Source organism: Crinia signifera, chromosome 8, assembly GCF_055691185.1.
Source record: "Crinia signifera chromosome 8, ASM5569118v1, whole genome shotgun sequence".
NCBI lineage: Eukaryota > Metazoa > Chordata > Amphibia > Anura > Myobatrachidae > Crinia > Crinia signifera.
In genome coordinates this window covers 69,946,393-69,973,332 of record NC_139224.1, presented here as the reverse complement: position 1 = coordinate 69,973,332, position 26,940 = coordinate 69,946,393, and the positions used below count along the sequence as shown (strand labels likewise).

The 26,940-nt window shown below is 39.5% G+C and overlaps 50 non-coding genes and 6 pseudogenes across 50 annotated transcripts; all 56 read left to right on the top strand.

The window, feature by feature from the left end:
• The first annotated feature begins 215 nt into the window (after positions 1–215).
• Positions 216–334, top strand: LOC146030825 (5S ribosomal RNA). Its single transcript, XR_014456309.1, has one exon. It is a non-coding gene; the product is annotated as a 5S ribosomal RNA (ribosomal RNA).
• A 345-nt stretch (positions 335–679) lies between these two features.
• On the top strand, positions 680–798 carry LOC146031656 (5S ribosomal RNA). The gene has a single exon (XR_014457118.1). It is a non-coding gene; the product is annotated as a 5S ribosomal RNA (ribosomal RNA).
• A 343-nt stretch (positions 799–1,141) lies between these two features.
• LOC146032037 (5S ribosomal RNA) lies at positions 1,142–1,260 on the top strand. The gene has a single exon (XR_014457485.1). It is a non-coding gene; the product is annotated as a 5S ribosomal RNA (ribosomal RNA).
• Positions 1,261–1,606: 346 nt separating this feature from the next.
• On the top strand, positions 1,607–1,725 carry LOC146031795 (5S ribosomal RNA). Its single transcript, XR_014457249.1, has one exon. It is a non-coding gene; the product is annotated as a 5S ribosomal RNA (ribosomal RNA).
• A 346-nt stretch (positions 1,726–2,071) lies between these two features.
• LOC146032394 (5S ribosomal RNA) lies at positions 2,072–2,190 on the top strand. Its single transcript, XR_014457832.1, has one exon. It is a non-coding gene; the product is annotated as a 5S ribosomal RNA (ribosomal RNA).
• A 345-nt stretch (positions 2,191–2,535) lies between these two features.
• Positions 2,536–2,654, top strand: LOC146030821 (5S ribosomal RNA). The gene has a single exon (XR_014456305.1). It is a non-coding gene; the product is annotated as a 5S ribosomal RNA (ribosomal RNA).
• A 343-nt stretch (positions 2,655–2,997) lies between these two features.
• On the top strand, positions 2,998–3,116 carry LOC146032806 (5S ribosomal RNA). Its single transcript, XR_014458223.1, has one exon. It is a non-coding gene; the product is annotated as a 5S ribosomal RNA (ribosomal RNA).
• Positions 3,117–3,459: 343 nt separating this feature from the next.
• On the top strand, positions 3,460–3,578 carry LOC146032909 (5S ribosomal RNA). Its single transcript, XR_014458321.1, has one exon. It is a non-coding gene; the product is annotated as a 5S ribosomal RNA (ribosomal RNA).
• Positions 3,579–3,923: 345 nt separating this feature from the next.
• LOC146034303 (5S ribosomal RNA) lies at positions 3,924–4,042 on the top strand. The gene has a single exon (XR_014459709.1). It is a non-coding gene; the product is annotated as a 5S ribosomal RNA (ribosomal RNA).
• Positions 4,043–4,388: 346 nt separating this feature from the next.
• Positions 4,389–4,507, top strand: LOC146028910 (5S ribosomal RNA). The gene has a single exon (XR_014455282.1). It is a non-coding gene; the product is annotated as a 5S ribosomal RNA (ribosomal RNA).
• A 345-nt stretch (positions 4,508–4,852) lies between these two features.
• LOC146031907 (5S ribosomal RNA) lies at positions 4,853–4,971 on the top strand. The gene has a single exon (XR_014457359.1). It is a non-coding gene; the product is annotated as a 5S ribosomal RNA (ribosomal RNA).
• A 345-nt stretch (positions 4,972–5,316) lies between these two features.
• LOC146034262 (5S ribosomal RNA) lies at positions 5,317–5,435 on the top strand. The gene has a single exon (XR_014459668.1). It is a non-coding gene; the product is annotated as a 5S ribosomal RNA (ribosomal RNA).
• A 345-nt stretch (positions 5,436–5,780) lies between these two features.
• Positions 5,781–5,899, top strand: LOC146032301 (5S ribosomal RNA). The gene has a single exon (XR_014457743.1). It is a non-coding gene; the product is annotated as a 5S ribosomal RNA (ribosomal RNA).
• A 345-nt stretch (positions 5,900–6,244) lies between these two features.
• Positions 6,245–6,363, top strand: LOC146027329 (5S ribosomal RNA). The gene has a single exon (XR_014454733.1). It is a non-coding gene; the product is annotated as a 5S ribosomal RNA (ribosomal RNA).
• Positions 6,364–6,708: 345 nt separating this feature from the next.
• On the top strand, positions 6,709–6,827 carry LOC146030723 (5S ribosomal RNA). The gene has a single exon (XR_014456214.1). It is a non-coding gene; the product is annotated as a 5S ribosomal RNA (ribosomal RNA).
• A 345-nt stretch (positions 6,828–7,172) lies between these two features.
• On the top strand, positions 7,173–7,291 carry LOC146032073 (5S ribosomal RNA). The gene has a single exon (XR_014457520.1). It is a non-coding gene; the product is annotated as a 5S ribosomal RNA (ribosomal RNA).
• Positions 7,292–7,636: 345 nt separating this feature from the next.
• On the top strand, positions 7,637–7,755 carry LOC146028899 (5S ribosomal RNA). The gene has a single exon (XR_014455281.1). It is a non-coding gene; the product is annotated as a 5S ribosomal RNA (ribosomal RNA).
• Positions 7,756–8,100: 345 nt separating this feature from the next.
• On the top strand, positions 8,101–8,219 carry LOC146027652 (5S ribosomal RNA). Its single transcript, XR_014455042.1, has one exon. It is a non-coding gene; the product is annotated as a 5S ribosomal RNA (ribosomal RNA).
• Positions 8,220–8,564: 345 nt separating this feature from the next.
• LOC146031747 (5S ribosomal RNA) lies at positions 8,565–8,683 on the top strand. The gene has a single exon (XR_014457204.1). It is a non-coding gene; the product is annotated as a 5S ribosomal RNA (ribosomal RNA).
• A 346-nt stretch (positions 8,684–9,029) lies between these two features.
• On the top strand, positions 9,030–9,138 carry LOC146028987 (5S ribosomal RNA; annotated as a pseudogene).
• Positions 9,139–9,483: 345 nt separating this feature from the next.
• On the top strand, positions 9,484–9,602 carry LOC146033411 (5S ribosomal RNA). The gene has a single exon (XR_014458820.1). It is a non-coding gene; the product is annotated as a 5S ribosomal RNA (ribosomal RNA).
• A 345-nt stretch (positions 9,603–9,947) lies between these two features.
• LOC146030666 (5S ribosomal RNA) lies at positions 9,948–10,066 on the top strand. The gene has a single exon (XR_014456157.1). It is a non-coding gene; the product is annotated as a 5S ribosomal RNA (ribosomal RNA).
• Positions 10,067–10,411: 345 nt separating this feature from the next.
• LOC146030983 (5S ribosomal RNA) lies at positions 10,412–10,530 on the top strand. Its single transcript, XR_014456462.1, has one exon. It is a non-coding gene; the product is annotated as a 5S ribosomal RNA (ribosomal RNA).
• A 345-nt stretch (positions 10,531–10,875) lies between these two features.
• LOC146032472 (5S ribosomal RNA) lies at positions 10,876–10,994 on the top strand. The gene has a single exon (XR_014457905.1). It is a non-coding gene; the product is annotated as a 5S ribosomal RNA (ribosomal RNA).
• Positions 10,995–11,339: 345 nt separating this feature from the next.
• Positions 11,340–11,458, top strand: LOC146034579 (5S ribosomal RNA). The gene has a single exon (XR_014459983.1). It is a non-coding gene; the product is annotated as a 5S ribosomal RNA (ribosomal RNA).
• Positions 11,459–11,803: 345 nt separating this feature from the next.
• On the top strand, positions 11,804–11,922 carry LOC146028887 (5S ribosomal RNA). The gene has a single exon (XR_014455280.1). It is a non-coding gene; the product is annotated as a 5S ribosomal RNA (ribosomal RNA).
• A 345-nt stretch (positions 11,923–12,267) lies between these two features.
• Positions 12,268–12,386, top strand: LOC146032299 (5S ribosomal RNA). The gene has a single exon (XR_014457741.1). It is a non-coding gene; the product is annotated as a 5S ribosomal RNA (ribosomal RNA).
• Positions 12,387–12,731: 345 nt separating this feature from the next.
• On the top strand, positions 12,732–12,850 carry LOC146030399 (5S ribosomal RNA). Its single transcript, XR_014455895.1, has one exon. It is a non-coding gene; the product is annotated as a 5S ribosomal RNA (ribosomal RNA).
• A 345-nt stretch (positions 12,851–13,195) lies between these two features.
• On the top strand, positions 13,196–13,314 carry LOC146031444 (5S ribosomal RNA). The gene has a single exon (XR_014456911.1). It is a non-coding gene; the product is annotated as a 5S ribosomal RNA (ribosomal RNA).
• Positions 13,315–13,659: 345 nt separating this feature from the next.
• Positions 13,660–13,778, top strand: LOC146032072 (5S ribosomal RNA). Its single transcript, XR_014457519.1, has one exon. It is a non-coding gene; the product is annotated as a 5S ribosomal RNA (ribosomal RNA).
• Positions 13,779–14,123: 345 nt separating this feature from the next.
• On the top strand, positions 14,124–14,242 carry LOC146028876 (5S ribosomal RNA). The gene has a single exon (XR_014455279.1). It is a non-coding gene; the product is annotated as a 5S ribosomal RNA (ribosomal RNA).
• A 345-nt stretch (positions 14,243–14,587) lies between these two features.
• Positions 14,588–14,706, top strand: LOC146033687 (5S ribosomal RNA). The gene has a single exon (XR_014459095.1). It is a non-coding gene; the product is annotated as a 5S ribosomal RNA (ribosomal RNA).
• A 345-nt stretch (positions 14,707–15,051) lies between these two features.
• On the top strand, positions 15,052–15,170 carry LOC146033302 (5S ribosomal RNA). The gene has a single exon (XR_014458712.1). It is a non-coding gene; the product is annotated as a 5S ribosomal RNA (ribosomal RNA).
• A 346-nt stretch (positions 15,171–15,516) lies between these two features.
• On the top strand, positions 15,517–15,625 carry LOC146028986 (5S ribosomal RNA; annotated as a pseudogene).
• Positions 15,626–15,970: 345 nt separating this feature from the next.
• Positions 15,971–16,089, top strand: LOC146033410 (5S ribosomal RNA). The gene has a single exon (XR_014458819.1). It is a non-coding gene; the product is annotated as a 5S ribosomal RNA (ribosomal RNA).
• A 345-nt stretch (positions 16,090–16,434) lies between these two features.
• LOC146030286 (5S ribosomal RNA) lies at positions 16,435–16,553 on the top strand. Its single transcript, XR_014455784.1, has one exon. It is a non-coding gene; the product is annotated as a 5S ribosomal RNA (ribosomal RNA).
• A 345-nt stretch (positions 16,554–16,898) lies between these two features.
• LOC146030982 (5S ribosomal RNA) lies at positions 16,899–17,017 on the top strand. The gene has a single exon (XR_014456461.1). It is a non-coding gene; the product is annotated as a 5S ribosomal RNA (ribosomal RNA).
• A 345-nt stretch (positions 17,018–17,362) lies between these two features.
• LOC146032471 (5S ribosomal RNA) lies at positions 17,363–17,481 on the top strand. Its single transcript, XR_014457904.1, has one exon. It is a non-coding gene; the product is annotated as a 5S ribosomal RNA (ribosomal RNA).
• Positions 17,482–17,826: 345 nt separating this feature from the next.
• On the top strand, positions 17,827–17,945 carry LOC146028864 (5S ribosomal RNA). The gene has a single exon (XR_014455278.1). It is a non-coding gene; the product is annotated as a 5S ribosomal RNA (ribosomal RNA).
• Positions 17,946–18,290: 345 nt separating this feature from the next.
• On the top strand, positions 18,291–18,409 carry LOC146031217 (5S ribosomal RNA). The gene has a single exon (XR_014456688.1). It is a non-coding gene; the product is annotated as a 5S ribosomal RNA (ribosomal RNA).
• A 345-nt stretch (positions 18,410–18,754) lies between these two features.
• On the top strand, positions 18,755–18,873 carry LOC146033973 (5S ribosomal RNA). The gene has a single exon (XR_014459381.1). It is a non-coding gene; the product is annotated as a 5S ribosomal RNA (ribosomal RNA).
• A 346-nt stretch (positions 18,874–19,219) lies between these two features.
• On the top strand, positions 19,220–19,338 carry LOC146028852 (5S ribosomal RNA). Its single transcript, XR_014455277.1, has one exon. It is a non-coding gene; the product is annotated as a 5S ribosomal RNA (ribosomal RNA).
• Positions 19,339–19,683: 345 nt separating this feature from the next.
• Positions 19,684–19,802, top strand: LOC146030520 (5S ribosomal RNA). The gene has a single exon (XR_014456011.1). It is a non-coding gene; the product is annotated as a 5S ribosomal RNA (ribosomal RNA).
• A 345-nt stretch (positions 19,803–20,147) lies between these two features.
• On the top strand, positions 20,148–20,266 carry LOC146027857 (5S ribosomal RNA; annotated as a pseudogene).
• Positions 20,267–20,611: 345 nt separating this feature from the next.
• On the top strand, positions 20,612–20,730 carry LOC146032646 (5S ribosomal RNA). Its single transcript, XR_014458072.1, has one exon. It is a non-coding gene; the product is annotated as a 5S ribosomal RNA (ribosomal RNA).
• A 345-nt stretch (positions 20,731–21,075) lies between these two features.
• LOC146028678 (5S ribosomal RNA) lies at positions 21,076–21,194 on the top strand (annotated as a pseudogene).
• A 345-nt stretch (positions 21,195–21,539) lies between these two features.
• LOC146031063 (5S ribosomal RNA) lies at positions 21,540–21,658 on the top strand. The gene has a single exon (XR_014456541.1). It is a non-coding gene; the product is annotated as a 5S ribosomal RNA (ribosomal RNA).
• A 345-nt stretch (positions 21,659–22,003) lies between these two features.
• Positions 22,004–22,122, top strand: LOC146034692 (5S ribosomal RNA). Its single transcript, XR_014460095.1, has one exon. It is a non-coding gene; the product is annotated as a 5S ribosomal RNA (ribosomal RNA).
• Positions 22,123–22,467: 345 nt separating this feature from the next.
• LOC146031216 (5S ribosomal RNA) lies at positions 22,468–22,586 on the top strand. Its single transcript, XR_014456687.1, has one exon. It is a non-coding gene; the product is annotated as a 5S ribosomal RNA (ribosomal RNA).
• Positions 22,587–22,931: 345 nt separating this feature from the next.
• On the top strand, positions 22,932–23,050 carry LOC146031504 (5S ribosomal RNA). The gene has a single exon (XR_014456971.1). It is a non-coding gene; the product is annotated as a 5S ribosomal RNA (ribosomal RNA).
• Positions 23,051–23,396: 346 nt separating this feature from the next.
• Positions 23,397–23,515, top strand: LOC146030519 (5S ribosomal RNA). The gene has a single exon (XR_014456010.1). It is a non-coding gene; the product is annotated as a 5S ribosomal RNA (ribosomal RNA).
• Positions 23,516–23,860: 345 nt separating this feature from the next.
• LOC146027855 (5S ribosomal RNA) lies at positions 23,861–23,979 on the top strand (annotated as a pseudogene).
• Positions 23,980–24,324: 345 nt separating this feature from the next.
• On the top strand, positions 24,325–24,443 carry LOC146032645 (5S ribosomal RNA). The gene has a single exon (XR_014458071.1). It is a non-coding gene; the product is annotated as a 5S ribosomal RNA (ribosomal RNA).
• Positions 24,444–24,788: 345 nt separating this feature from the next.
• Positions 24,789–24,907, top strand: LOC146028677 (5S ribosomal RNA; annotated as a pseudogene).
• Positions 24,908–25,252: 345 nt separating this feature from the next.
• LOC146032603 (5S ribosomal RNA) lies at positions 25,253–25,371 on the top strand. The gene has a single exon (XR_014458030.1). It is a non-coding gene; the product is annotated as a 5S ribosomal RNA (ribosomal RNA).
• Positions 25,372–25,716: 345 nt separating this feature from the next.
• Positions 25,717–25,835, top strand: LOC146034691 (5S ribosomal RNA). The gene has a single exon (XR_014460094.1). It is a non-coding gene; the product is annotated as a 5S ribosomal RNA (ribosomal RNA).
• The last annotated feature ends 1,105 nt before the right edge of the window (positions 25,836–26,940 follow it).

Below are 26,940 nucleotides of genomic sequence, written 5' to 3'. Positions count from 1 at the left end.
ACTGTTTAGGCCCAATTCCAACTGGTTTTGGCAGCTAAACAGTGTTGAGCCTCTTTAGTAGTTTAATTTGAGACCACCTGCTAATATCATGTCCTGTAGTTCTATTTACATTACCAACACATGATTTTTTTCAGTAAGCCAATACAGTTAGGAAACTTTTTTATTAGCTTACCTGGTTATAGAAGTAGAAGAGGGCAAAAAAGTGCCTGTATCTCACCTACAGCCATACCACATTGGATACGCCCAATCTCGTCTGATCTTGGAAGCTAAGCAGTGTTGGGCCTGGTTAGTACTTGGGTGGGAGACCACATGGGAACGCCAGGTGCTGTAGGTTTTTTCCCATTACTGGCAAATTGTTTTTATTTTCTAGCTATTTAAATTGGAAACTTTTTCTTTTTATTGCCAATACAGAGATTTGGGAGAGGTCAAACAGACACAATAGCCATCACCTAAAGACTTACCACACTGTTTAGACGCAATTCAAACTGCTTTTGGCAGCTAAACAGTGTTGAGCCTCTTTAGTAGTTTAATTTGAGACCACCTGCTAATATAATGTCCTGTAGGTCTTTTTACATTACCAACACATGATTTTTTTCAGTAAGCCAATACAGTTAGGAAACTTTTTTATTAACTTAACTTGTTATAGAAGTAGAAGAGGGCAATAAAGTGCTTGCATCTCACCTACAGCCATACCACATTGGATACGCCCAATCCCGTCTGATTTTGGAAGCTAAGCAGTGTTGGGCCTGGTCAGTACTTGGGTGGGAGACCACATGGGAACACCAGGTGCTGTAGGTTTTTTCCCATTACTGGCAAATTGTTTTTATTTTCTAGCTATTTAAATTGGAAACTTTCTTTTTATTGCCAATACAGAGATTTGGGAGAGGTCAAACAGACACAATAGCCATCACCTAAAGACTTACCACACTGTTTAGGCCCAATTCCAACTGCTTTTGGCAGCTAAACAGTGTTGAGCCTCTTTAGTAGTTTAATTTGAGACCACCTGCTAATATCATGTCCTGTAGGTCTTTTTACATTACCAACACATGATTTTTTTCAGTAAGCCAATACAGTTAGGAAACTTTTTTATTAACTTAACTTGTTATAGAAGTAGAAGAGGGCAAAAAAGTGCTTGCATCTCACCTACAGCCATACCACATTGGATACGCCTAATCCCGTCTGATCTTAGAAGATAAGCAGTGTTGGGCCTGGTTAGTACTTGGGTGGGAGACCACATGGGAACACCAGGTGCTGTAGGTTTTTTCCCATTACTGGCAAATTGTTTTTATTCTCTAGCTATTTAAATTGGAAACTTTTTCTTTTTATTGCCAATACAGAGATTTAGGAGAGGTCAAACAGACACAATAGCCATCACCTAAAGACTTACCACACTGTTTAGGCCCAATTCCAACTGCTTTTGGCAGCTAAACAGTGTTGAGCCTCTTTAGTAGTTTAATTTGAGACCACCTGCTAATATCATGTCCTGTAGTTCTATTTACATTACCAACACATGATTTTTATCAGTAAGCCAATACAGTTAGGAAACTTTTTTATTAGCTTACCTGGTTATAGAAGTAGAAGAGGGCAAAAAAAGTGCCTGTATCTCACCTACAGCCATACCACATTGGATACGCCCAATCTCGTCTGATCTTGGAAGCTAAGCAGTGTTGGGCCTGGTTAGTACTTGGGTGGGAGACCACATGGGAACACCAGGTGCTATAGGTTTTTTCCCATTACTGGCAAATTGTTTTTATTTTCTAGCTATTTAAATTGGAAACTTTTTTCTTTTTATTGCCAATACAGAGATTTAGGAGAGGTCAAACAGACACAATAGCCATCACCTAAAGACTTACCACACTGTTTAGCCCCAATTCCAACTGCTTTTGGCAGCTAAACAGTGTTGAGCCTCTTTAGTAGCTTAATTTGAGACCACCTGCTAATATCATGTCCTGTAGTTCTATTTACATTACCAACACATGATTTTTTTCAGTAAGCCAATACAGTTAGGAAACTTTTTAATAAGCTTACCTGGTTATAGAAGTAGAAGAGGGCAAAAAAGGGCCTGTATCTCACCTACAGCCATACCACATTGGATACGCCCAATCTCGTCTAATCTTGGAAGCTAAGCAGTGTTGGGCCTGGTTAGTACTTGGGTGGGAGACCACATGGGAACACCAGGTGCTGTAGGTTTTTTCCCATTACTGGCAAATTGTTTTTATTCTCTAGCTATTTAAATTGGAAACTTTTTCTTTTTATTGCCAATACAGAGATTTAGGAGAGGTCAAACAGACACAATAGCCATCACCTAAAGACTTACCACACTGTTTAGGCCCAATTCCAACTGCTTTTGGCAGCTAAACAGTGTTGAGCCTCTTTAGTAGTTTAATTTGAGACCACCTGCTAATATCATGTCCTGTAGTTCTATTTACATTACCAACACATGATTTTTTTCAGTAAGCCAATACAGTTAGGAAACTTTTTTATTAGCTTACCTGGTTATAGAAGTAGAAGAGGGCAATAAAGTGCTTGCATCTCACCTACAGCCATGCCACATTGGATACGCCCAATCCCGTTTGATCTTGGAAGCTAAGCAGTGTTGGGCCTGGTTAGTACTTGGGTGGGAGACCACATGGGAACACCAGGTGCTGTAGGTTTTTTCCCATTACTGGCAAATTGTTTTTATTTTCTAGCTATTTAAATTGGAAACTTTCTTTTTATTGCCAATACAGACATTTGGGAGAGGTCAAACAGACACAATAGCCATCACCTAAAGACTTACCACACTGTTTAGGCCCAATTCCAACTGCTTTTGGCAGCTAAACAGTGTTGAGCCTCTTTAGTAGTTTAATTTGAGACCACCTGCTAATATCATGTCCTGTAGGTCTTTTTACATTACCAACACATGATTTTTTTCAGTAAGCCAATACAGTTAGGAAACTTTTTTATTAGCTTACCTGGTTATAGATGTAGAAGAGGGCAATAAAGTGCTTGCATCTCACCAACAGCCATACCACATTGGATACGCCCAATCCCGTTTGATCTTGGAAGCTAAGCAGTGTTGGGCCTGGTTAGTACTTGGGTAGGAGACCACATGGGAACACCAGGTGCTGTAGGTTTTTTCCCATTACTGGCAAATTGTTTTTATTTTCTAGCTATTTAAATTGGAAACTTTCTTTTTATTGCCAATACAGAGATTTGGGAGAGGTCAAACAGACACAATAGCCATCACCTAAAGACTTACCACACTGTTTAGGCCCAATTCCAACTGCTTTTGGCAGCTAAACAGTGTTGAGCCTCTTTAGTAGTTTAATTTGAGACCACCTGCTAATATCATGTCCTGTAGGTCTTTTTACATTACCAACACATGATTTTTTTCAGTAAGCCAATACAGTTAGGAAACTTTTTTATTAACTTAACTTGTTATAGAAGTAGAAGAGGGCAAAAAAGTGCTTGCATCTCACCTACAGCTATACCACATTGGATATGCCCAATCCCGCCTGATCTTGGAAGCTAAGCAGTGTTGGGCCTGGTTAGTACTTGGGTGGGAGACCACATGGGAACACCAGGTGCTGTAGGTTTTTTCCCATTACTGGCAAATTGTTTTTATTCTCTAGCTATTTAAATTGGAAACTTTTTCTTTTTATTGCCAATACAGAGATTTCGGAGAGGTCAAACAGACACAATAGCCATCACCTAAAGACTTACCACACTGTTTAGGCCCAATTCCAACTGCTTTTGGCAGCTAAACAGTGTTGAGCCTCTTTAGTAGTTTAATTTGAGACCACCTGCTAATATCATGTCCTGTAGTTCTATTTACATTACCAACACATGATTTTTTTCAGTAAGCCAATACAGTTAGGAAACTTTTTTATTACCTTACCTGGTTATAGAAGTAGAAGAGGGCAAAAAAGTGCCTGTATCTCACCTACAGCCATACCACATTGTATACGCCCAATCTCGTCTGATCTTGGAAGCTAAGCAGTGTTGGGCCTGGTTAGTACTTGTGTGGGAGACCACATGGTAACACCAGGTGCTGTAGGTTTTTTCCCATTACTGGCAAATTGTTTTTATTTTCTAGCTATTTAAATTGGAAACTTTTTTCTTTTTATTGCCAATACAGAGATTTAGGAGAGGTCAAACAGACACAATAGCCATCACCTAAAGACTTACCACACTGTTTAGCCCCGATTCCAATTGCTTTTGGCAGCTAAACAGTGTTGATCCTCTTTAGTAGCTTAATTTGAGACCACCTGCTAATATCATGTCCTGTAGTTCTATTTACATTACCAACACATGATTTTTTTCAGTAAGCCAATACAGTTAGGAAACTTTTTTATTAGCTTACCTGGTTATAGAAGTTGAAGAGGGCAAAAAAGTGCCTGTATCTCACCTACAGCCATACCACATTGGATACGCCCAATCTCGTCTGATCTTGGAAGCTAAGCAGTGTTGGGCCTGGTTAGTACTTGGGTGGGAGACCACATGGGAACACCAGGTGCTGTAGGTTTTTTCCCATTACTGGCAAATTGTTTTTATTTTCTAGCTATTTAAATTGGAAACTTTTTATTTTTATTGCCAATACAGAGATTTGGGAGAGGTCAAACAGACACAATAGCCATCACCTAAAGACTTACCACACTGTTTAGACGCAATTCCAACTGCTTTTGGCAGCTAAACAGTGTTGAGCCTCTTTAGTAGTTTAATTTGAGACCACCTGCTAATATCATGTCCTGTAGGTCTGTTTACATTACCAACACATGATTTTTTTCAGTAAGCCAATACAGTTAGGAAACTTTTTTATTAACTTAACTTGTTATAGAAGTAGAAGAGGGCAAAAAAGTGCTTGCATCTCACCTACAGCCATACCACATTGGATACGCCCAATCCCGTCTGATCTTGGAAGCTAAGCAGTGTTGGGCCTGGTTAGTACTTGGGTGGGAGACCACACGGGAACACCAGGTGCTGTAGGTTTTTTTCCATTACTGGCAAATTGTTTTTATTCTCTAGCTATTTAAATTGGAAACTTTATCTTTTTATTGCCAATACAGACATTTGGGAGAGGTCAAACAGACACAATAGCCATCACCTAAAGACTTACCACACTGTTTAGGCCCAATTCCAACTGGTTTTGGCAGCTAAACAGTGTTGAGCCTCTTTAGTAGTTTAATTTGAGACCACCTGCTAATATCATGTCCTGTAGTCCTATTTACATTACCAACACATGATTTTTTTCAGTAAGCCAATACAGTTAGGAAACTTTTTTATTAGCTTACCTGGTTATAGAAGTAGAAGAGGGCAAAATAGTGCCTGTATCTCACCTACAGCCTTACCACATTGGATACGCCCAATCTCGTCTGATCTTGGAAGCTAAGCAGTGTTGGGCCTGGTTAGTACTTGGGTGGGAGACCACATGGGGACGCCAGGTGCTGTAGGTTTTTTCCCATTACTGGCAAATTGTTTTTATTTTCTAGCTATTTAAATTGGAAACTTTTTCTTTTTATTGCCAATACAGAGATTTGGGAGAGGTCAAACAGACACAATAGCCAACACCTAAAGACTTACCACACTGTTTAGACGCAATTCCAACTGCTTTTGGCAGCTAAACAGTGTTGAGCCTCTTTAGTAGTTTAATTTGAGACCACCTGCTAATATCATGTCCTGTAGGTCTTTTTACATTACCAACACATGATTTTTTTCAGTAAGCCAATACAGTTAGGAAACTTTTTTATTAACTTAACTTGTTATAGAAGTAGAAGAGGGCAAAAAAGTGCCTGCATCTCACCTACAGCCATACCACATTGGATACGCCCAATCCTGTCTGATCTTGGAAGCTAAGCAGTGTTGGGCCTGGTTAGTACTTGCGTGGGAGACCACATGGGAACACCAGGTGCTGTAGGTTTTTTCCCATTACTGGCAAATTGTTTTTATTTTCTAGCTATTTAAATTGGAAACTTTTTCTTTTTATTGCCAATACAGAGATTTGGGAGAGGTCAAACAGACACAATAGCCATCACCTAAAGACTTACCACACTGTTTAGGCCCAATTCCAACTGCTTTTGGCAGCTAAACAGTGTTGAGCCTCTTTAGTAGTTTAATTTGAGACCACCTGCTAATATCATGTCCTGTAGGTCTTTTTACATTACCAACACATGATTTTTTTCAGTAAGCCAATACAGTTAGGAAACTTTTTTATTAACTTAACTTGTTATAGAAGTAGAAGAGGGCAAAAAAGTGCTTGCATCTCACCTACAGCCATACCACATTGGATACACCCAATCCCGTCTGATCTTGGAAGCTAAGCAGTGTTGGGCCTGGTTAGTACTTGGGTGGGAGACCACATGGGAACACCAGGTGCTGTAGGTTTTTTCCCATTACTGGCAAATTGTTTTTATTTTCTAGCTATTTAAATTGGAAACTTTTTCTTTTTATTGCCAATACAGAGATTTGGGAGAGGTCAAACAGACACAATAGCCATCACCTAAAGACTTACCACACTGTTTAGACGCAATTCCAACTGCTTTTGGCAGCTAAACAGTGTTGAGCCTCTTTAGTAGTTTAATTTGAGACCACCTGCTAATATCATGTCCTGTAGGTCTTTTTACATTACCAACACATGATTTTTTTCAGTAAGCCAATACAGTTAGGAAACTTTTTTATTAACTTAACTTGTTATAGAAGTAGAAGAGGGCAAAAAAGTGCTTGCATCTCAACTACAGCCATACCACATTGGATACGCCCAATCCCGTCTGATCTTGGAAGCTAAGCAGTGTTGGGCCTGGTTAGTACTTGGGTGGGAGACCACATGGGAACACCAGGTGCTGTAGGTTTTTTCCCATTACTGGCAAATTGTTTTTATTTTCTAGCTATTTAAATTGGAAACATTTTCTTTTTATTGCCAATACAGAGATTTGGGAGAGGTCAAACAGACACAATAGCCATCACCTAAAGACTTACCACACTGTTTAGGCCCAATTCCAACTGCTTTTGGCAGCTAAACAGTGTTGAGCCTCTTTAGTAGTTTAATTTGAGACCACCTGCTAATATCATGTCCTGTAGTTCTATTTACATTACCAACACATGATTTTTTTCAGTAAGCCAATACAGTTAGGAAACTTTTTTATTAGCTTACCTGGTTATAGAAGTAGAAGAGGGCAAAAAAGTGCCTGAATCTCACCTACAGCCATACCACATTGGATACGCCCAATCTCGTCTGATCTTGGAAACTAAGCAGTGTTGGGCCTGGTTAGTACTTGGGTGGGAGACCACATGGGAACACCAGGTGCTGTAGGTTTTTTCCCATTACTGGCAAATTGTTTTTATTTTCTAGCTATTTAAATTGGAAACTTTTTCTTTTTATTGCCAATACAGAGATTTGGGAGAGGTCAAACAGACACAATAGCCATCACCTAAAGACTTACCACACTGTTTAGACGCAATTCCAACTGCTTTTGGCAGCTAAACAGTGTTGAGCCTCTTTAGTAGTTTAATTTGAGACCACCTGCTAATATCATGTCCTGTAGTTCTATTTACATTACCAACACATGATTTTTTTCAGTAAGCCAATACAGTTAGGAAACTTTTTTATTAGCTTACCTGGTTATAGAAGTAGAAGAGGGCAAAAAAGTGCCTGAATCTCACCTACAGCCATACCACATTGGATACGCCCAATCTCGTCTGATCTTGGAAGCTAAGCAGTGTTGGGCCTGGTTAGTACTTGGGTGGGAGACCACATGGGAACACCAGGTGCTGTAGGTTGTTTCCCATTACTGGCAAATTGTTTTTATTTTCTAGCTATTTAAATTGGAAACTTTTTCTTTTTATTGCCAATACAGAGATTTGGGAGAGGTCAAACAGACACAATAGCCATCACCTAAAGACTTACCACACTGTTTAGACGCAATTCCAACTGCTTTTGGCAGCTAAACAGTGTTGAGCCTCTTTAGTAGTTTAATTTGAGACCACCTGCTAATATCATGTCCTGTAGGTCTTTTTACATTACCAACACATGATTTTTTTCAGTAAGCCAATACAGTTAGGAAACTTTTTTATTAACTTAACTTGTTATAGAAGTAGAAGAGGGCAAAAAAGTGCTTGCATCTCACCTAAAGCCATACCAAATTGGATACGCCCAATTCCGTCTGATCTTGGAAGCTAAGCAGTGTTGGGCCTGGTGAGTACTTGGGTGGGAGACCACATGGGAACACCAGGTGCTGTAGGTTTTTTTCCATTACTGGCAAATTGTTTTTATTCTCTAGCTATTTAAATTGGAAACTTAATCTATTTATTGCCAATACAGACATTTGGGAGAGGTCAAACAGACACAATAGCCATCACCTAAAGACTTACCACACTGTTTAGGCCCAATTCCAACTGGTTTTGGCAGCTAAACAGTGTTGAGCCTCTTTAGTAGTTTAATTTGAGACCACCTGCTAATATCATGTCCTGTAGTTCTATTTACATTACCAACACATGATTTTTTTCAGTAAGCCAATACAGTTAGGAAACTTTTTTATTAGCTTACCTGGTTATAGAAGTAGAAGAGGGCAAAAAAGTGCCTGTATCTTACCTACAGCCATACCACATTGGATACGCCCAATCTCGTCTGATCTTGGAAGATAAGCAGTGTTGGGCCTGGTTAGTACTTGTGTGGGAGACCACATGGGAACACCAGGTGCTGTAGGTTTTTTCCCATTACTATCAAATTGTTTTTATTTTCTAGCTATTTAAATTGGAAACTTTTTTCTTTTTATTGCCAATACAGAGATTTAGGAGAGGTCAAACAGACACAATAGCCATCACCTAAAGACTTACCACACTGTTTAGCCCCAATTCCAACTGCTTTTGGCAGCTAAACAGTGTTGAGCCTCTTTAGTAGCTTAATTTGAGACCACCTGCTAATATCATGTCCTGTAGTTCTATTTACATTACCAACACATGATTTTTTTCAGTAAGCCAATACAGTTAGGAAACTTTTTTATTAGCTTACCTGGTTATAGAAGTTGAAGAGGGCAAAAAAGTGCCTGTATCTCACCTACAGCCATACCACATTGGATACGCCTGATCTTGGAAGCTAAGCAGTGTTGGGCCTGGTTAGTACTTGGGTGGGAGACCACACGGGAACACCAGGTGCTGTAGGTTTTTTTCCATTACTGGCAAATTGTTTTTATTCTCTAGCTATTTAAATTGGAAACTTTATCTTTTTATTGCCAATACAGACATTTGGGAGAGGTCAAACAGACACAATAGCCATCACCTAAAGACTTACCACACTGTTTAGGCCCAATTCCAACTGGTTTTGGCAGCTAAACAGTGTTGAGCCTCTTTAGTAGTTTAATTTGAGACCACCTGCTAATATCATGTCCTGTAGTCCTATTTACATTACCAACACATGATTTTTTTCAGTAAGCCAATACAGTTAGGAAACTTTTTTATTAGCTTACCTGGTTATAGAAGTAGAAGAGGGCAAAAAAGTGCCTGTATCTCACCTACAGCCATACCACATTGGATACGCCCAATCTCGTCTGATCGTGGAAGCTAAGCAGTGTTGGGCCTGGTTAGTACTTGGGTGGGAGACCACATGGGAACGCCAGGTGCTGTAGGTTTTTTCCCATTACTGGCAAATTGTTTTTATTTTCTAGCTATTTAAATTGGAAACTTTTTCTTTTTATTGCCAATACAGAGATTTGGGAGAGGTCAAACAGACACAATAGCCATCACCTAAAGACTTACCACACTGTTTAGACGCAATTCCAACTGCTTTTGGCAGCTAAACAGTGTTGAGCCTCTTTAGTAGTTTAATTTGAGACCACCTGCTAATATCATGTCCTCTAGGTCTTTTTACATTACCAACACATGATTTTTTTCAGTAAGCCAATACAGTTAGGAAACTTTTTTATTAACTTAACTTGTTATAGAAGTAGAAGAGGGCAAAAAAGTGCTTGCATTTCACCTACAGCCATACCACATTGGATACGCCCAATCCCGTCTGATCTTGGAAGCTAAGCAGTGTTGGGCCTGGTTAGTACTTGGGTGGGAGACCACATGGGAACACCAGGTGCTGTAGGTTTTTTCCCATTACTGGCAAATTGTTTTTATTTTCTAGCTATTTAAATTGGAAACTTTTTCTTTTTATTGCCAATACAGAGATTTGGGAGAGGTCAAACAGACACAATAGCCATCACCTAAAGACTTACCACACTGTTTAGGCCCAATTCCAACTGCTTTTGGCAGCTAAACAGTGTTGAGCCTCTTTAGTAGTTTAATTTGAGACCACCTGCTAATATCATGTCCTGTAGTTCTATTTACATTACCAACACATGATTTTTTTCAGTAAGCCAATACAGTTAGGAAACTTTTTTATTAGCTTACCTGGTTATAGAAGTAGAAGAGGGCAAAAAAGTGCCTGAATCTCACCTACAGCCATACCACATTTGATACGCCCAATCTCGTCTGATCTTGGAAGCTAAGCAGTGTTGGGCCTGGTTAGTACTTGGGTGGGAGACCACATGGGAACACCAGGTGCTGTAGGTTTTTTCCCATTACTGGCAAATTGTTTTTATTTTCTAGCTATTTAAATTGGAAACTTTTTCTTTTTATTGCCAATACAGAGATTTGGGAGAGGTCAAACAGACACAATAGCCATCACCTAAAGACTTACCACACTGTTTAGACGCAATTCCAACTGCTTTTGGCAGCTAAACAGTGTTGAGCCTCTTTAGTAATTTAATTTGAGACCACCTGCTAATATCATGTCCTGTAGGTCTTTTTACATTACCAACACATGATTTTTTTCAGTAAGCCAATACAGTTAGGAGACTTTTTTATTAACTTAACTTGTTATAGAAGTAGAAGAGGGCAAAAAAGTGCTTGCATCTCACCTACAGCCATACCAAATTGGATACGCCCAATTCCGTCTGATCTTGGAAGCTAAGCAGTGTTGGGCCTGGTTAGTACTTGGGTGGGAGACCACATGGGAACACCAGGTGCTGTAGGTTTTTTTCCATTACTGGCAAATTGTTTTTATTCTCTAGCTATTTAAATTGGAAACTTAATCTATTTATTGCCAATACAGACATTTGGGAGAGGTCAAACAGACACAATAGCCATCACCTAAAGACTTACCACACTGTTTAGGCCCAATTCCAACTGGTTTTGGCAGCTAAACAGTGTTGAGCCTCTTTAGTAGTTTAATTTGAGATCACCTGCTAATATCATGTAATGTAGTTCTATTTACATTACCAACACATGATTTTTTTCAGTAAGCCAATACAGTTAGGAAACTTTTTTATAAGCTTACCTGGTTATAGAAGTAGAAGAGGGCAAAAAAGTGCCTGTATCTCACCTACAGCCATACCACATTGGATACGCCCAATCTCGTCTGATCTTGGAAGCTAATCAGTGTTGGGCCTGGTTAGTACTTGGGTGGGAGACTACATGGAAACACCAGGTGCTGTAGGTTTTTTCCCATTACTGGCAAATTGTTTTTATTCTCTAGCTATTTGAATTGGAAACTTTTTCTTTTTATTGCCAATACAGAGATTTAGGAGAGGTCAAACAGACACAATAGCCATCACCTAAAGACTTACCACACTGTTTAGGCCCAATTCCAACTGGTTTTGGCAGCTAAACAGTGTTGAGCCTCTTTAGTAGTTTAATTTGAGATCACCTGCTAATATCATGTCCTGTAGTTCTATTTACATTACCAACACATGATTTTTTTCAGTAAGCCAATACAGTTAGGAAACTTTTTTATAAGCTTACCTGGTTATAGAAGTAGAAGAGGGCAAAAAAGTGCCTGTATCTCACCTACAGCCATACCACATTGGATACGCCCAATCTCGTCTGATCTTGGAAGCTAAGCAGTGTTGGGCCTGGTTAGTACTTGGGTGGGAGACCACATGGGAACACCAGGTGCTGTAGGTTTTTTCCCATTACTGGCAAATTGTTTTTATTCTCTAGCTATTTAAATTGGAAAGTTTTTCTTTTTATTGCCAATACAGAGATTTAGGAGAGGTCAAACAGACACAATAGCCATCACCTAAAGACTTACCACACTGTTTAGACGCAATTCCAACTGCTTTTGGCAGCTAAACAGTGTTGAGCCTCTTTAGTAGTTTAATTTGAGACCACCTGCTAATATCATGTCCTGTAGGTCTTTTTACATTACCAACACATGATTTTTTTCAGTAAGCCAATACAGTTAGGAAACTTTTTTATTAACTTAACTTGTTATAGAAGTAGAAGAGGGCAAAAAAGTGCCTGCATCTCACCTACAGCCATACCACATTGGATACGCCCAATCCTGTCTGATCTTGGAAGCTAAGCAGTGTTGGGCCTGGTTAGTACTTGCGTGGGAGACCACATGGGAACACCAGGTGCTGTAGGTTTTTTCCCATTACTGGCAAATTGTTTTTATTTTCTAGCTATTTAAATTGGAAACTTTTTCTTTTTATTGCCAATACAGAGATTTGGGAGAGGTCAAACAGACACAATAGCCATCACCTAAAGACTTACCACACTGTTTAGGCCCAATTCCAACTGCTTTTGGCAGCTAAACAGTGTTGAGCCTCTTTAGTAGTTTAATTTGAGACCACCTGCTAATATCATGTCCTGTAGGTCTTTTTACATTACCAACACATGATTTTTTTCAGTAAGCCAATACAGTTAGGAAACTTTTTTATTAACTTAACTTGTTATAGAAGTAGAAGAGGGCAAAAAAGTGCTTGCATCTCACCTACAGCCATACCACATTTGATACACCCAATCCCGTCTGATCTTGGAAGCTAAGCAGTGTTGGGCCTGGTTAGTACTTGGGTGGGAGACCACATGGGAACACCAGGTGCTGTAGGTTTTTTCCCATTACTGGCAAATTGTTTTTATTTTCTAGCTATTTAAATTGGAAACTTTTTCTTTTTATTGCCAATACAGAGATTTGGGAGAGGTCAAACAGACACAATAGCCATCACCTAAAGACTTACCACACTGTTTAGACGCAATTCCAACTGCTTTTGGCAGCTAAACAGTGTTGAGCCTCTTTAGTAGTTTAATTTGAGACCACCTGCTAATATCATGTCCTGTAGGTCTTTTTACATTACCAACACATGATTTTTTTCAGTAAGCCAATACAGTTAGGAAACTTTTTTATTAACTTAACTTGTTATAGAAGTAGAAGAGGGCAAAAAAGTGCTTGCATCTCACCTACAGCCATACCACATTGGATACGCCCAATCCCGTCTGATCTTGGAAGATAAGCAGTGTTGGGCCTGGTTAGTACTTGGGTGGGAGACCACATGGGAACACCAGGTGCTGTAGGTTTTTTCCCATTACTGGCAAATTGTTTTTATTTTCTAGCTATTTAAATTGGAAACATTTTCTTTTTATTGCCAATACAGAGATTTGGGAGAGGTCAAACAGACACAATAGCCATCACCTAAAGACTTACCACACTGTTTAGGCCCAATTCCAACTGCTTTTGGCAGCTAAACAGTGTTGAGCCTCTTTAGTAGTTTAATTTGAGACCACCTGCTAATATCATGTCCTGTAGTTCTATTTACATTACCAACACATGATTTTTTTCAGTAAGCCAATACAGTTAGGAAACTTTTTTATTAGCTTACCTGGTTATAGAAGTAGAAGAGGGCAAAAAAGTGCCTGAATCTCACCTACAGCCATACCACATTGGATACGCCCAATCTCGTCTGATCTTGGAAACTAAGCAGTGTTGGGCCTGGTTAGTACTTGGGTGGGAGACCACATGGGAACACCAGGTGCTGTAGGTTTTTTCCCATTACTGGCAAATTGTTTTTATTTTCTAGCTATTTAAATTGGAAACTTTTTCTTTTTATTGCCAATACAGAGATTTGGGAGAGGTCAAACAGACACAATAGCCATCACCTAAAGACTTACCACACTGTTTAGACGCAATTCCAACTGCTTTTGGCAGCTAAACAGTGTTGAGCCTCTTTAGTAGTTTAATTTGAGACCACCTGCTAATATCATGTCCTGTAGTTCTATTTACATTACCAACACATGATTTTTTTCAGTAAGCCAATACAGTTAGGAAACTTTTTTATTAGCTTACCTGGTTATAGAAGTAGAAGAGGGCAAAAAAGTGCCTGAATCTCACCTACAGCCATACCACATTGGATACGCCCAATCTCGTCTGATCTTGGAAGCTAAGCAGTGTTGGGCCTGGTTAGTACTTGGGTGGGAGACCACATGGGAACACCAGGTGCTGTAGGTTGTTTCCCATTACTGGCAAATTGTTTTTATTTTCTAGCTATTTAAATTGGAAACTTTTTCTTTTTATTGCCAATACAGAGATTTGGGAGAGGTCAAACAGACACAATAGCCATCACCTAAAGACTTACCACACTGTTTAGACGCAATTCCAACTGCTTTTGGCAGCTAAACAGTGTTGAGCCTCTTTAGTAGTTTAATTTGAGACCACCTGCTAATATCATGTCCTGTAGGTCTTTTTACATTACCAACACATGATTTTTTTCAGTAAGCCAATACAGTTAGGAAACTTTTTTATTAACTTAACTTGTTATAGAAGTAGAAGAGGGCAAAAAAGTGCTTGCATCTCACCTACAGCCATACCAAATTGGATACGCCCAATTCCGTCTGATCTTGGAAGCTAAGCAGTGTTGGGCCTGGTGAGTACTTGGGTGGGAGACCACATGGGAACACCAGGTGCTGTAGGTTTTTTTCCATTACTGGCAAATTGTTTTTATTCTCTAGCTATTTAAATTGGAAACTTAATCTATTTATTGCCAATACAGACATTTGGGAGAGGTCAAACAGACACAATAGCCATCACCTAAAGACTTACCACACTGTTTAGGCCCAATTCCAACTGGTTTTGGCAGCTAAACAGTGTTGAGCCTCTTTAGTAGTTTAATTTGAGACCACCTGCTAATATCATGTCCTGTAGTTCTATTTACATTACCAACACATGATTTTTTTCAGTAAGCCAATACAGTTAGGAAACTTTTTTATTAGCTTACCTGGTTATAGAAGTAGAAGAGGGCAAAAAAGTGCCTGTATCTCACCTACAGCCATACCACATTGGATACGCCCAATCTCGTCTGATCTTGGAAGATAAGCAGTGTTGGGCCTGGTTAGTATTTGTGTGGGAGACCACATGGGAACACCAGGTGCTGTAGGTTTTTTCCCATTACTATCAAATTGTTTTTATTTTCTAGCTATTTAAATTGGAAACTTTTTTCTTTTTATTGCCAATACAGAGATTTAGGAGAGGTCAAACAGACACAATAGCCATCACCTAAAGACTTACCACACTGTTTAGCCCCAATTCCAACTGCTTTTGGCAGCTAAACAGTGTTGAGCCTCTTTAGTAGCTTAATTTGAGACCACCTGCTAATATCATGTCCTGTAGTTCTATTTACATTACCAACACATGATTTTTTTCAGTAAGCCAATACAGTTAGGAAACTTTTTTATTAGCTTACCTGGTTATAGAAGTTGAAGAGGGCAAAAAAGTGCCTGTATCTCACCTACAGCCATACCACATTGGATACGCCTGATCTTGGAAGCTAAGCAGTGTTGGGCCTGGTTAGTACTTGGGTGGGAGACCACACGGGAACACCAGGTGCTGTAGGTTTTTTTCCATTACTGGCAAATTGTTTTTATTCTCTAGCTATTTAAATTGGAAACTTTATCTTTTTATTGCCAATACAGACATTTGGGAGAGGTCAAACAGACACAATAGCCATCACCTAAAGACTTACCACACTGTTTAGGCCCAATTCCAACTGGTTTTGGCAGCTAAACAGTGTTGAGCCTCTTTAGTAGTTTAATTTGAGACCACCTGCTAATATCATGTCCTGTAGTCCTATTTACATTACCAACACATGATTTTTTTCAGTAAGCCAATACAGTTAGGAAACTTTTTTATTAGCTTACCTGGTTATAGAAGTAGAAGAGGGCAAAAAAGTGCCTGTATCTCACCTACAGCCATACCACATTGGATACGCCCAATCTCGTCTGATCGTGGAAGCTAAGCAGTGTTGGGCCTGGTTAGTACTTGGGTGGGAGACCACATGGGAACGCCAGGTGCTGTAGGTTTTTTCCCATTACTGGCAAATTGTTTTTATTTTCTAGCTATTTAAATTGGAAACTTTTTCTTTTTATTGCCAATACAGAGATTTGGGAGAGGTCAAACAGACACAATAGCCATCACCTAAAGACTTACCACACTGTTTAGACGCAATTCCAACTGCTTTTGGCAGCTAAACAGTGTTGAGCCTCTTTAGTAGTTTAATTTGAGACCACCTGCTAATATCATGTCCTCTAGGTCTTTTTACATTACCAACACATGATTTTTTTCAGTAAGCCAATACAGTTAGGAAACTTTTTTATTAACTTAACTTGTTATAGAAGTAGAAGAGGGCAAAAAAGTGCTTGCATTTCACCTACAGCCATACCACATTGGATACGCCCAATCCCATCTGATCTTGGAAGCTAATCAGTGTTGGGCCTGGTTAGTACTTGGGTGGGAGACCACATGGGAACACCAGGTGCTGTAGGTTTTTTCCCATTACTGGCAAATTGTTTTTATTTTCTAGCTATTTAAATTGGAAACTTTTTCTTTTTATTGCCAATACAGAGATTTGGGAGAGGTCAAACAGACACAATAGCCATCACCTAAAGACTTACCACACTGTTTAGGCCCAATTCCAACTGCTTTTGGCAGCTAAACAGTGTTGAGCCTCTTTAGTAGTTTAATTTGAGACCACCTGCTAATATCATGTCCTGTAGTTCTATTTACATTACCAACACATGATTTTTTTCAGTAAGCCAATACAGTTAGGAAACTTTTTTATTAGCTTACCTGGTTATAGAAGTAGAAGAGGGCAAAAAAGTGCCTGAATCTCACCTACAGCCATACCACATTTGATACGCCCAATCTCGTCTGATCTTGGAAGCTAAGCAGTGTTGGGCCTGGTTAGTACTTGGGTGGGAGACCACATGGGAACACCAGGTGCTGTAGGTTTTTTCCCATTACTGGCAAATTGTTTTTATTTTCTAGCTATTTAAATTGGAAACTTTTTCTTTTTATTGCCAATACAGAGATTTGGGAGAGGTCAAACAGACACAATAGCCATCACCTAAAGACTTACCACACTGTTTAGACGCAATTCCAACTGCTTTTGGCAGCTAAACAGTGTTGAGCCTCTTTAGTAATTTAATTTGAGACCACCTGCTAATATCATGTCCTGTAGGTCTTTTTACATTACCAACACATGATTTTTTTCAGTAAGCCAATACAGTTAGGAGACTTTTTTATTAACTTAACTTGTTATAGAAGTAGAAGAGGGCAAAAAAGTGCTTGCATCTCACCTACAGCCATACCAAATTGGATACGCCCAATTCCGTCTGATCTTGGAAGCTAAGCAGTGTTGGGCCTGGTTAGTACTTGGGTGGGAGACCACATGGGAACACCAGGTGCTGTAGGTTTTTTCCCATTACTGGCAAATTGTTTTTATTCTCTAGCTATTTGAATTGGAAACTTTTTCTTTTTATTGCCAATACAGAGATTTAGGAGAGGTCAAACAGACACAATAGCCATCACCTAAAGACTTACCACACTGTTTAGGCCCAATTCCAACTGGTTTTGGCAGCTAAACAGTGTTGAGCCTCTTTAGTAGTTTAATTTGAGATCACCTGCTAATATCATGTCCTGTAGTTCTATTTACATTACCAACACATGATTTTTTTCAGTAAGCCAATACAGTTAGGAAACTTTTTTATAAGCTTACCTGGTTATAGAAGTAGAAGAGGGCAAAAAAGTGCCTGTATCTCACCTACAGCCATACCACATTGGATACGCCCAATCTCGTCTGATCTTGGAAGCTAAGCAGTGTTGGGCCTGGTTAGTACTTGGGTGGGAGACCACATGGGAACACCAGGTGCTGTAGGTTTTTTCCCATTACTGGCAAATTGTTTTTATTCTCTAGCTATTTAAATTGGAAAGTTTTTCTTTTTATTGCCAATACAGAGATTTAGGAGAGGTCAAACAGACACAATAGCCATCACCTAAAGACTTACCACACTGTTTAGGCCCAATTCCAACTGCTTTTGGCAGCTAAACAGTGTTGAGCCTCTTTAGTAGTTTAATTTGAGACCACCTGCTAATATCATGTCCTGTAGTTCTATTTACATTACCAACACATGATTTTTTTCAGTAAGCCAATACAGTTAGGAAACTTTTTTATAAGCTTACCTGGTTATAGAAGTAGAAGAGGGCAAAAAAGTGCCTGTATCTCACCTACAGCCATACCACATTGGATACGCCCAATCCCGTCTGATCTTGGAAGCTAAGCAGTGTTGGGCCTGGTTAGTACTTGGGTGGGAGACCACATGGGAACACCAAGTGCTGTAGGTTTTTTCCTATTACTGGCAAATTGTTTTTATTTTCTAGCTATTTAAATTGGAAACTTTTTCTTTTTATTGCCAATACAGAGATTTGGGAGAGGTCAAACAGACACAATAGCCATCACCTAAAGACTTACCACACTGTTTAGGCCCAATTCCAACTGCTTTTGGCAGCTAAACAGTGTTGAGCCTCTTTAGTAGTTTAATTTGAGACCACCTGCTAATATCATGTCCTGTAGGTCTTTTTACATTACCAACACATGATTTTTTTCAGTAAGCCAATACAGTTAGGAAACTTTTTTATTAACTTACCTTGTTATAGAAGTAGAAGAGGGCAAAAAAGTGCTTGCATCTCACCTACAGCCATACCACATTGGATACGCCCAATCCCGTCTGATCTTCGAAGCTTAGCAGTGTTGGGCCTGGTTAGTACTTGGGTGGGAGACCACATGGGAACACCAGGTGCTGTAGGTTTTTTTCCCATTACTGGCAAATTGTTTTTATTCTCTAGCTATTTAAATTGGAAACTTTTTCTTTTTATTGCCAATACAGAGATTTAGGAGAGGTCAAACAGACACAATAGCCATCACCTAAAGACTTACCACACTGTTTAGGCCCAATTCCAACTGCTTTTGGCAGCTAAACAGTGTTGAGCCTCTTTAGTAGTTTAATTTGAGACCACCTGCTAATATCATGTCCTGTAGTTCTATTTACATTACCAACACATGATTTTTTTCAGTAAGCCAATACAGTTAGGAAACTTTTTTATTAGCTTACCTGGTTATAGAAGTAGAAGAGGGCAAAAAGGTGTCTGAATCTCACCTACAGCCATACCACATTGGATACGCCCAATCTCGTCTGATCTTGGAAGCTAAGCAGTGTTGGGCCTGGTTAGTACTTGGGTGGGAGACCACATGGGAACACCAGGTGCTGTAGGTTTTTTCCCATTACTGGCAAATTGTTTTTATTTTCTAGCTATTTAAATTGGAAACTTTTTCTTTTTATTGCCAATACAGAGATTTGGGAGAGGTCAAACAGACACAATAGCCATCACCTAAAGACTTACCACACTGTTTAGACGCAATTCCAACTGCTTTTGGCAGCTAAACAGTGTTGAGCCTCTTTAGTAGTTTAATTTGAGAACACCTGCTAATATCATGTCCTGTAGGTCTTTTTACATTACCAACACATGATTTTTTTCAGTAAGCCAATACAGTTAGGAAACTTATTTATTAACTTAACTTGTTACAGAAGTAGAAGAGGGCAAAAAAGTGCTTGCATCTCACCTACAGCCATACCACATTGGATACGCCCAGTCCCGTCTGATCTTGGAAGCTAAGCAGTGTTGGGCCTGGTTAGTACTTGGGTGGGAGACCACATGGGAACACCAGGTGCTGTAGGTTTTTTTCCATTACTGGCAAATTGTTTTTATTCTCTAGCTATTTAAATTGGAAACTTTATCTTTTTATTGCCAATACAGACATTTGGGAGAGGTCAAACAGACACAATAGCCATCACCTAAAGACTTACCACACTGTTTAGGCCCAATTCCAACTGGTTTTGGCAGCTAAACAGTGTTGAGCCTCTTTAGTAGTTTAATTTAAGATCACCTGCTTATATCATGTCCTGTAGGTCTTTTTACATTACCAACACATGATTTTTTTCAGTAAGCCAAAACAGTTAGGAAACTTTTTTATTAGCTTACCTGGTTATAGAAGTAGAAGAGTGCAAAAAAGTGCCCGTATCTCACCTACAGCCATACCACATTGGATACGCCCAATCTCGTCTAATCCTGGAAGCTAAGCAGTGATGGGTCTGGTTAGTACTTGGGTGGGTGACCACATGGGAACACCAGGTGCTGTAGGTTTTTTCCCATTACTGGCAAAAAAAATTTATTCTCTAGCTATTTAAATTGGAAACTTTTTCTTTTTATTGCCAATACAGACATTTGGGAAAGGTCAAACAGACACAATAGCCATCACCTAAAGACTTACCACACTGTTTCGGCCCAATTCCAACTGCTTTTGGCAGCTAAACAGTGTTGAGCCTCTTTAGTAGTTTAATTTGAGACCACATGCTAATATTATGTCCTGTATGTCTTTTTACATTACCAACACATGATTTTTTTCAGTAAGCCAATACAGTTAGAAAACTTTTATATTAGCTTACCTGGTTATAGAGGTAGAAGAGGGCAAAAAAGTGCTGGTATCTCACCTACAGCCATACCACATTGGATACGCCCAATCTCGTCTGATCTTGGAAGCTAAGCAGTGTTGGGCCTGGTTAGTACTTGGGTGGGAGACCACATGGGATCACCAGGTGCTGTAGGTTTGTTCCCATTACTGGCAAATTGTTTTTATTCTCTAGCTATTTAAATTGGAAACTTTTTCGTTTTATTGCCAATACAGACATTTGGGAGAGGTCAAACAGACACAATAGCCATCACCTAAAGACTTACCACACTGTTTAGGCCCAATTCCAACTGCTTTTGGCAGCTAAAGAGTGTTGAGCCTCTTTAGTAGTTTAATTTGAGACCACCTGCTAATATCATGTCCTGTAGGTCTTTTTACATTACCAACACATGATTTTTTTCAGTAAGCCAATACCGTTAGGAAACTTTTTTATTAGCTTACCTGGTTATAGAAGTAGAAGAGGGCAAAAAAGTGCCTGTATCTCACCTACAGCCATATCACATTGGATACGCCCAATCTAGCCTGATCTTGGAAGCTAAGCAGTGTTGATCCTTGTTAGTACTTGGGTGGGAGACCACATGGGAACACCAGGTGCTGTAGGTTTTTTCCCATAACTGGCAAATTGTTTTTATTCTCTAGCTATTTAAATTGGAAACTTTTTCTTTTTATTTCCAATACAGAGATTTGGGAGAGGTCAAACAGACACAATAGCCATCACCTAAAAACTTACCACACTGTTTAGGCCCAATTCCAACTGCTTTTGGCAGCTAAACAGTGTTGAGCCTCTTTAGTAGTTTAATTTGAGACCACCTGCTTATATCATGTCCTGTAGGTCTTTTTACATTACCAACACATGATTTTTTTCAGTAAGCCAGAACAGTTAGGAAAATTTTTTATTATCTTACCTGGTTATAGAAGTAGAAGAGGGCAAAAAAGTGCCAGTATCTCACCTACAGCCATACCACAGTGGATACGCCCAATCTCATCTGATCTTGGAAGTCAAGCAGTGTTGGGCCTGGTTAGTACTTGGGTGGGAGACCACATGGGAACACCAGGTGCTGTAGGTTTTTTCCCATTACTGGCAAATTGTTTTTATTCTCTAGCTATTTAAATTGGAAACTTTTTCTTTTTATTGCCAATACAGACATTTGGGAGAGGTCAAACAGACACAATAGCCATCACCTAAAGACTTACCACACTGTTTCGGCCCAATTCCAACTGCTTTTGGCAGCTAAACAGTGTTGAGCCTCTTTAGTAGTTTAATTTGAGACCACCTGCTAATATCATGTCCTGCAGGTCTTTTTACATTACCAATACATGATTTTTTTCAGTAAGCCAATACAGTTAGGAAACTTTTATATTAGCTTACCTGGTTATAGAAGTAGAAGAGGGCAAAAAAGTGCATGTATCTCACCTACAGCCATACCATATTGGATACGCCCAATCTTGTTTGATCTTGGAAGCTAAGCAGTGTTGGGCCTGCTTAGTACTAGGGTGGGAGACCACATGGGAACACCAGGTGCTGTAGGTTTTTTCCCATTACTGGCAAATTGTTTTTATTCTCTTGCTATTTTAATTGGAAACTTTTTATTTTTATTGCCAATACAGACATTTGGGAGAGGTCAAACAGACACAATAGCTATCACCTGAAAACTTACCACACTGTTTAGGACCAATTCCAACTGCTTTTGGCAGCTAAACAGTGTTGAGCCTCTTTAGTAGTTTAATTTGAGACCACCTGCTTATATCATGTCCTGTAGTTCTATTTACATTACCAACACATGATTTTTTTCAGTAAGCCAATACAGTTAGGAAACTTTTTTATAAGCTTACCTGGTTATAGAAGTAGAAGAGGGCAAAAAAGTGCCTGTATCTCACCTACAGCCATACCACATTGGATACGCCCAATCCCGTCTGATCTTGGAAGCTAAGCAGTGTTGGGCCTGGTTAGTACTTGGGTGGGAGACCACATGGGAACACCAAGTGCTGTAGGTTTTTTCCTATTACTGGCAAATTGTTTTTATTTTCTAGCTATTTAAATTGGAAACTTTTTCTTTTTATTGCCAATACAGAGATTTGGGAGAGGTCAAACAGACACAATAGCCATCACCTAAAGACTTACCACACTGTTTAGGCCCAATTCCAACTGCTTTTGGCAGCTAAACAGTGTTGAGCCTCTTTAGTAGTTTAATTTGAGACCACCTGCTAATATCATGTCCTGTAGGTCTTTTTACATTACCAACACATGATTTTTTTCAGTAAGCCAATACAGTTAGGAAACTTTTTTATTAACTTACCTTGTTATAGAAGTAGAAGAGGGCAAAAAAGTGCTTGCATCTCACCTACAGCCATACCACATTGGATACGCCCAATCCCGTCTGATCTTGGAAGCTTAGCAGTGTTGGGCCTGGTTAGTACTTGGGTGGGAGACCACATGGGAACACCAGGTGCTGTAGGTTTTTTTCCCATTACTGGCAAATTGTTTTTATTCTCTAGCTATTTAAATTGGAAACTTTTTCTTTTTATTGCCAATACAGAGATTTAGGAGAGGTCAAACAGACACAATAGCCATCACCTAAAGACTTACCACACTGTTTAGGCCCAATTCCAACTGCTTTTGGCAGCTAAACAGTGTTGAGCCTCTTTAGTAGTTTAATTTGAGACCACCTGCTAATATCATGTCCTGTAGTTCTATTTACATTACCAACACATGATTTTTTTCAGTAAGCCAATACAGTTAGGAAACTTTTTTATTAGCTTACCTGGTTATAGAAGTAGAAGAGGGCAAAAAGGTGTCTGAATCTCACCTACAGCCATACCACATTGGATACGCCCAGTCCCGTCTGATCTTGGAAGCTAAGCAGTGTTGGGCCTGGTTAGTACTTGGGTGGGAGACCACATGGGAACACCAGGTGCTGTAGGTTTTTTTCCATTACTGGCAAATTGTTTTTATTCTCTAGCTATTTAAATTGGAAACTTTATCTTTTTATTGCCAATACAGACATTTGGGAGAGGTCAAACAGACACAATAGCCATCACCTAAAGACTTACCACACTGTTTAGGCCCAATTCCAACTGGTTTTGGCAGCTAAACAGTGTTGAGCCTCTTTAGTAGTTTAATTTAAGATCACCTGCTTATATCATGTCCTGTAGGTCTTTTTACATTACCAACACATGATTTTTTTCAGTAAGCCAAAACAGTTAGGAAACTTTTTTATTAGCTTACCTGGTTATAGAAGTAGAAGAGTGCAAAAAAGTGCCCGTATCTCACCTACAGCCATACCACATTGGATACGCCCAATCTCGTCTAATCCTGGAAGCTAAGCAGTGATGGGTCTGGTTAGTACTTGGGTGGGTGACCACATGGGAACACCAGGTGCTGTAGGTTTTTTCCCATTACTGGCAAAAAAAATTTATTCTCTAGCTATTTAAATTGGAAACTTTTTCTTTTTATTGCCAATACAGACATTTGGGAAAGGTCAAACAGACACAATAGCCATCACCTAAAGACTTACCACACTGTTTCGGCCCAATTCCAACTGCTTTTGGCAGCTAAACAGTGTTGAGCCTCTTTAGTAGTTTAATTTGAGACCACATGCTAATATTATGTCCTGTATGTCTTTTTACATTACCAACACATGATTTTTTTCAGTAAGCCAATACAGTTAGAAAACTTTTATATTAGCTTACCTGGTTATAGAGGTAGAAGAGGGCAAAAAAGTGCTGGTATCTCACCTACAGCCATACCACATTGGATACGCCCAATCTCGTCTGATCTTGGAAGCTAAGCAGTGTTGGGCCTGGTTAGTACTTGGGTGGGAGACCACATGGGATCACCAGGTGCTGTAGGTTTGTTCCCATTACTGGCAAATTGTTTTTATTCTCTAGCTATTTAAATTGGAAACTTTTTCGTTTTATTGCCAATACAGACATTTGGGAGAGGTCAAACAGACACAATAGCCATCACCTAAAGACTTACCACACTGTTTAGGCCCAATTCCAACTGCTTTTGGCAGCTAAAGAGTGTTGAGCCTCTTTAGTAGTTTAATTTGAGACCACCTGCTAATATCATGTCCTGTAGGTCTTTTTACATTACCAACACATGATTTTTTTCAGTAAGCCAATACCGTTAGGAAACTTTTTTATTAGCTTACCTGGTTATAGAAGTAGAAGAGGGCAAAAAAGTGCCTGTATCTCACCTACAGCCATATCACATTGGATACGCCCAATCTAGCCTGATCTTGGAAGCTAAGCAGTGTTGATCCTTGTTAGTACTTGGGTGGGAGACCACATGGGAACACCAGGTGCTGTAGGTTTTTTCCCATAACTGGCAAATTGTTTTTATTCTCTAGCTATTTAAATTGGAAACTTTTTCTTTTTATTTCCAATACAGAGATTTGGGAGAGGTCAAACAGACACAATAGCCATCACCTAAAAACTTACCACACTGTTTAGGCCCAATTCCAACTGCTTTTGGCAGCTAAACAGTGTTGAGCCTCTTTAGTAGTTTAATTTGAGACCACCTGCTTATATCATGTCCTGTAGGTCTTTTTACATTACCAACACATGATTTTTTTCAGTAAGCCAGAACAGTTAGGAAAATTTTTTATTATCTTACCTGGTTATAGAAGTAGAAGAGGGCAAAAAAGTGCCAGTATCTCACCTACAGCCATACCACAGTGGATACGCCCAATCTCATCTGATCTTGGAAGTCAAGCAGTGTTGGGCCTGGTTAGTACTTGGGTGGGAGACCACATGGGAACACCAGGTGCTGTATGTTTTTTCCCATTACTGGCAAATTGTTTTTATTCTCTAGCTATTTAAATTGGAAACTTTTTCTTTTTATTGCCAATACAGACATTTGGGAGAGGTCAAACAGACACAATAGCCATCACCTAAAGACTTACCACACTGTTTCGGCCCAATTCCAACTGCTTTTGGCAGCTAAACAGTGTTGAGCCTCTTTAGTAGTTTAATTTGAGACCACCTGCTAATATCATGTCCTGCAGGTCTTTTTACATTACCAATACATGATTTTTTTCAGTAAGCCAATACAGTTAGGAAACTTTTATATTAGCTTACCTGGTTATAGAAGTAGAAGAGGGCAAAAAAGTGCATGTATCTCACCTACAGCCATACCATATTGGATACGCCCAATCTTGTTTGATCTTGGAAGCTAAGCAGTGTTGGGCCTGCTTAGTACTAGGGTGGGAGACCACATGGGAACACCAGGTGCTGTAGGTTTTTTCCCATTACTGGCAAATTGTTTTTATTCTCTTGCTATTTTAATTGGAAACTTTTTATTTTTATTGCCAATACAGACATTTGGGAGAGGTCAAACAGACACAATAGCTATCACCTGAAAACTTACCACACTGTTTAGGACCAATTCCAACTGCTTTTGGCAGCTAAACAGTGTTGAGCCTCTTTAGTAGTTTAATTTGAGACCACCTGCTTATATCATGTCCTGTAGGTCCTTTTACATTACCAACACATGATTTTTTTCAGTAAGCCAAAACAGTTAGGAAACTTTTTTATTAGCTTACCTGGTTATAGAAGTAGAAGAGGGCAAAAAAGTGCCTGTATCTCACCTACAGCCATATCACGTTTGATACACCAAATCTATTCTGATCTTGGAAGCTAAGCAGTGTTGGGCCTGGTTAGTACTTGGGTGGGAGACCACCATAGGCGAATCTAGAATTATGGTAATGGGTGGTCCCAAATCTAGACACAAAGTAGGGGACCTTTGCGCGGCGTAGCCGCGCGACAAAAAGGGGCGTGGCCCCATGGGAAGGAGGCGTGGCATCACAAAAAGGGGTGTGGTGTTACACTTTAGACCATACACAGTAATGCCCATAACACATTTTAGCAAACTCCGTAATACCCATTACACATAAAGCTACACGCCGTAATGCCACTTACACATAAGGCCACACACCATAATGCCCATTACACATTGTGCCACACATCATGATGCCCATTACATACTATATAACAAACCGTTATGCCCATTACATATTTTCAACATAAGTGCTGCTTACCTACGTGCTCATTGCTAGAGGGTTCTTGCTTGATGGCACCATAGCACCCATTACACATGATGCCGCGCACCATAGTACCCATTACACATGATACTGCACACATAATGTCCCTTACACATGATGCTGCACACATAATGCCGCTTACACATGATGCTGCACAACGTAATGCCCCTTACACATTAAGCCACACATTATGCATAATGCCCCCACATACCGCCACTTGTAGCGTCCCTTAAGCAATGCCCCTAAAAGTGCCACTTACTGTAAATTTTTATATGAGCCTTCGCTGCTGCTGCAGGGAGAGATGG